This window comes from Arachis stenosperma, chromosome 4, assembly GCF_014773155.1.
Source record: "Arachis stenosperma cultivar V10309 chromosome 4, arast.V10309.gnm1.PFL2, whole genome shotgun sequence".
Taxonomy (NCBI): Eukaryota; Viridiplantae; Streptophyta; class Magnoliopsida; order Fabales; family Fabaceae; genus Arachis; species Arachis stenosperma.
In genome coordinates this window covers 67,098,466-67,104,678 of record NC_080380.1, presented here as the reverse complement: position 1 = coordinate 67,104,678, position 6,213 = coordinate 67,098,466, and positions in this window count along the sequence as shown.

Below are 6,213 nucleotides of genomic sequence, written 5' to 3'. Positions count from 1 at the left end.
TTTGAGTTTCTTGAAGTTTTATTGATGAATTTAATGTTTCATGCTTTCTTTATGTATGTTTGGATGTTTATTGTTGATTTTATGCATAATTGGTTATAGCTTTCTATTTTTCTTTGCAAATTTCCACCTTTTTGTTTTATGCACACAAGGTGTTTTATGAAAATGCCAACTTTAGATTTTGAGTAGATTTTCAGACCTTGGCTTGGGATTTGAGTTCCTAGGATACTAGAGTCATAATGTCCGACATTTAGTGGTAATTCTTGGGGAGTTAGTTGGCTCTTGTTTCCATTAACGCTAGCCTTTTACCAACTAGTTTGGTAAGTTAGCTAAGACTTATGGATTAAGGTCAATTATGCTTGCTTGACTTACTCCTCGATGGTTGGGGTTGACTAGGCGAGACTAACTCATGACAATTACCATAGTTATGGTTATGGCGATGATAGGATTCCTTGGATTCTAAATTCCCAAGTCAAGTCTCTTTATTGCATTTATAGCATTTTCACTAGTTTTGATCTTGCTTTATCTTTAATTGCTTTAATAATAATTTTTTATCATCTCTTAGTTCTTTTATTCCTAGGTTCTTTTAATCTTTCACTTATTACGTGAAAACCCCCTTTTTGCATTAACAACAAAGGAAGTAACACTTCAATTGCATCCTAGGGAAGAACGACCCGATGTTGAATTACTCTTGATCTCGGTTATTTTGTATTGATTTTAACATTTGATTGACGATCAATTGTTGGGTTTGGACTATGCTTACAACAGACAAATCCTATTTTTAGTGTGAAAATCCAACCCCATGCATTTGGTCGTTGTCAAAATTTGGCGCTGTTGCCGGGGATGCAATTGGTGTTATATCTTATGTTGTTGTAAATATGTTGATAGTGTAAATAGTTTACTTTTTGGTTATTTGGTTGTTTTTGTTAATAGCTAGGTTCTTGTTTTTCTTGTTTGTTAATGTCTTTTGTTTTTATTTCCTACTTTCTCTATGAGCTATCACCCTTGTTGCTTGGAGCTTGGTTGAGATTGTTTTGTAGGGTATGATGAATTCAAGTTGGGATTGCTTCATGGAATGGGAGAATCAATTAAGGGAGGAACCAATTGTGTATGAGCAACACTCATGGAAAACACCTTTTTCATACTATAATGAGCCAAACTCTCCCCTATACGAATATCAAACCCAAAGATATGAAGGATACCCCATACACAACCCTCAACCACCGAACATTCAAGTACCATATCATACACCACCATAGAACCAAAATGTCTACACACCTTGCTACCAACCATATGAACTGTTCCGAGGGTTACCTGAAACTGTAGGTCGATCTCGGACGAGATAGATCTTCTGTACTGATCTAAGATAACGGGTCCGGCTTATGCGTGGCGGCCGGAGCTGTCGTGTCTAACTTGTTAGACTGGCAATGCTGCTGATCCTTTGTCACTGGAGGGTGGTGGTACCTGCAAGGGACTCCGATGCTTAAGTTAGCAAGGGTATTAAGTACGTTTTTAGTAGAATCAGAGTATGAGTTATACCTGGGTGCTCTAGTGTATTTATAGAGGTGTGGAGTGACCATTTTAGATAAGATAAGTTAGTTATCTTATCTTATCTTATCTTATCTTTGGGTGAGGTCAGCTTATCTTCAAGGGAACATTGGCGCCGTTGCCGGGGAACCTGGAAGTCATCCCATCACCATGGCGGACGACCATGACAATGACCATGATTCAGGTCTGGAAGATAGAACACCGCACAAGGACAAAGACTCACCAAATTCCGGGGCAATAGAAGCGCTCCTAGATCACCTAAAATAACTTAAAAAAGAAACCCAACAACAACGAAAAATCGGAAAAGATCTACAAAGAGAGGTACGGCGACGTTGAGAATTGGAAGAAAAACTACAGCAATTGGAAGTCGATCTTAAATTAAAAGCCCCCGGGCCAATCCTGAAGAAAATTCACGCAAAGAGCAAGACCCGTTCACCAGGGAAATCATGAAAACCAAAATTCCAAAAGACTTCAAACTCCTGGATATGACCCTGGATGATGGCACCACGGACCCCAACCACCACCTCAGCAACTTCAGAAGCAGAATGTACCTTACCGACGCCCCAGATGCTGTTCGCTGTAAAGCATTTCCAACAACTCTCACAAAGACAGCAATCCGATGGTTCGACAACCGAACCCCCAAAGTCCATCTCAAGCTTTGATGACCTAGCTAAAAAATTCCTAGCCAGATTCTCCATTCAGAAAGATAAGGCCAAACACGCCCCCAGCTTACTAGGGATCAAACAAGGAGATCGGGAGAGCCTCCGTAACTACATGGAAAGATTCAACAAAACGTGCATGGACAAACAAAGTTTACCAACAGAAGCCGCCATCATGGGACTCATCAACGGCCTACGAGAGGGACCTTTTAGCCAGTCTATATCAAAAAAGTGCCCGACCTCCTTAAACGAAGTACAGGAACGAGCAGAAAAATATATCAACATGGAAGAAAACGCTCGGTTAGAAGAGACCTCAAAATCGGGGACCTCCTACCGAGACAAAGACAAGGAATCTAAGAGAAAAGAAGATCGACAAGGGAAGAAAATCAAAAAATACCATAATTACACTCCTCTCAGGGCATCCCTGGTCAGGATATACAAAGAAGTCTGCCATACAGAAAAAATCCCTCCAGCACGGCCACTCAAAGGCAAAAAGGGAGGAGGAAACCGAAAGGAATATTGTGAATACCATCGAGTCTGTGGACACTCCACAAATGAATGCTTCGACTTAAAAAATATCATAGAAAAATTGGTGAGAGAAGGAAAATTAGATTGATTTCTGGCCACCCGAGATGATGATCAAAGAAAGAGACGAAGGGATGAAGATACCAAACAAACTGAACAATCACCTCGGACACCAGAGAGACATGTCCACATGATACATGGTGGATTTGCAGGAGGTGGGATCTCCAAATCATCTCGCAAAAGATATCTCAAAGAAGTATACCATGTCGAGGGAAAGGAGGAAGCACTCAATATCCCGGCAATAACATTCACTAAAGAGGACGCCTTTGGCGTCATCTCAGGACACGACGATCCCATGGTCATCACCATCATATTGGAAAATGCCAATCTACACCGCACCTTAATAGACCAAGGGAGTTCCGCCGACATCTTATTCAAAAAAGCCTTCGATAAACTCGGCTTAGAAGAAAAAGAACTTAAAGCATACCCAAACAGTCTGTTCGGACTAGGAGATACCTCAGTTCAACCACTGGGATACATACCACTACATACAACCTTCGGAAAAGGGAACCAATCCAGGACCCTCAGAATAGACTACATTGTGGTCGATGTAAGTTCAGCTTACAATGCTCTCATAGGTCGGACAACACTCAACCAACTTGGCGCAATAGTCTCGACCCCACATCTATGTATGAAATTCCCCACTACGAAAGGAATAGCCACGATAAAAGCAGATCAAAAGATGGCACGTCGATGTTATAATGAAAGCCTAAAACTCAGAGGCGAGGGAGAAGAGTTCCACACAATCGAGCTGGGCGGAGTCCAACGACGAAAAGAGCTTCGCCCACAACCAGAAGGTGCGATAGAGAAGATTCAGATCGGGGATACTTCGGAAAAAACAACCAATATCAGCACAATCCTAAGAGAAGATTCAAAAGAATTACTAATACAATTCTTACGAGCTAATGTTGATCTCTTCGCGTGGAAAGCCGCAGACATGCCAGGAATAGACCCTAAGCTAATGAGTCATAAGTTGGCGGTCTACCCAGGATCTCGGCCGGTACAGCAGAGACGAAGAAAACTTGGGCCAGAGCGATCTGAGGCTGTGGAAGAACAAGTACAAGCACTACTGGAAGCAGGATTCATAAGAGAAGTCAAATACCCACTATGGCTAGCCAACGTTGTCTTGGTGAAAAAATCAAATGGGAAGTGGCGAATGTGCACCGATTACACCGATCTCAACAAAGCTTGTCCAAAAGATCCATACCCACTCCCAAGTATTGACGCCCTGGTAGATGCTTCCTCCAGATATAGATATCTCTCGTTTATGGACGCTTACTCGAGGTACAACCAAATCCCCATGTACCCACCAGATCAAGAAAAGACCTCGTTCTTAACACCGAAAGCAAACTACTGCTACATTGTGATGCCTTTCGGTCTCAAGAACGCAGGAGCTACTTATCAAAGGCTAATGAATAAAGTCTTCTCAGATTACATCGGAAAGGTCATGGAAGTCTACGTGGACGACATGCGAATAAAAACACAAAGCGAAGAGACATTATTGTCCGACCTGGCCCAACTGTTTGACACCATAAGAAAGAGGAATTGAAGCAAATCCAGACAAATGTCAGGCCATACTCAACATGAAGAGCCCAACCTGTGTCAAAAAAATTCAACAACTCAATGGGAGATTCGCCGCCCTAACCCGATTCCTAGCAGGAGCTGCGATAAGATCTCTACCCTTCTATGCTACTTTAAGAAAGGGAAAACAGTTCGAATGGACAACAGAATGTGAGCAAGCCTTCCAAGACTCATATTATATCTCGTAGTAGGAAGCCGGGCAATAGCCTCAGCACTAGTCAGAGAAGACGGGAATGGACAACAACCCGTCTACTTCATCAGCAAAGCACTACAGGGATCCGAGCTGAACTACCAGAAAATAGAAAAATTCGCCTATACTCTCATTTTAACATCCCGATGACTCCGCCCTTACTTCCAGGCTCACACCATTAAGGTTCGAACTAACCAGCCCCTAAAAGGAATATTGCAGAAAACAGATTTAGCAGACAGAATTCTACAATGGGCAGTCGAGCTGTCAGAGTTTGACCTCCAATATGAAGCTCGGACGGCCATCAAATCACAGTATCTGGCCGACTTTATCGCGGAATTCACAGATGTCCTGGAAACCCTCACAGAATGGAATCTCTATGTGGACGGTTCTTCAAATAAAACTGGAAGCGGCACAGGCGTAATAATAGAGAGCAACCAAGGAACCCAAGTCGAGCTCTCCCTCAAGTTCGGGTTCCCGGCCTCAAATAACCAGACGGAATATGAAGCATTGTTAGCTGGTTTGAAGCTGGCTGAAGAGGTGGGAGCTAAAAAACTCAACATTTACAGCGATTCACAAGTGGTCATATCACAAATAACAGGGAGCTACCAAGCCAAAGATCCCACCATGAAAAAGTATTTGGATAAGACCAAGGAACAGCTCGGACAAATCGGGGAATATAAGATCTGCCACATTCCCCGCGAACAAAATGCCCGAGCTGACGCACTCTCGAAACTAGCCAGCACCAAACCAGGCGGCAACAATAGAAGCCTCATCCAGGAAATATTACAGAACCCGTCAATCTCGGGAGAAAAAGAAGTCCTAGCCATAGTAAACCAGGACCAAGGATGGATGACCCTCAAAATCAACTACCTTAAAATAGGAACACTCTCCACAGAAGAAAAGGAGGCAAAAAGGCTAAAAAGGGAGGCACAGTACTATACCATGATAAACAACATCCTGTACAAAAGAGGAATCTCAGTACCATTATTAGAATGCGTGCCAACCTCCCACACAAAGGAAGTGAAAGAAGAAGTACACGGCGGCATTTGTGGCAATCATCTCGGAGCACGGGCCCTTGCCAAAAAAGTACTCCGAGCAGGGTTCTATTGGCCAACATTACAGAAAGAAGCCACAGAATTTGTAAAGATATGTCCACCACGTCAGAAACATGCCAACTTTCACATCGCCCCGCCAGAAGAGCTCATCAGCGTGACTTCGCCTTGGCCGTTTGCAAAATAGGGACTCGATCTTCTTGGCCCCTTTCCCCAGGGATCAGGACAAGTTAAATTTCTCATAGTAGGGGTAGATTACTTTACAAAGTGGATCGAGGCAAAACCCCTATCCAACGCTACCACCCAAAGAAGCCGGAAATTCCTATATAGAAACATTGTCACAAGGTTCGGAGTTCCATATTCAATAACCACAGACAATGGCACTCAATTCACAGATGCAGGCTTCAGAAAACTAGTAGCCGACTTGAATATAAAGCACCAATACACCTCCGTCGAACATCCACAGGCCAATGGACAGGCTGAAGCCGCCAACAAAGTCATATTGGTCGGGTTAAAACGGAGATTACAAGATGTAAAGGGAGCCTGGGCAGAAGAGCTTCCACAGGTCCTTTGGGCATATCGAACGACGCCACATTCCACT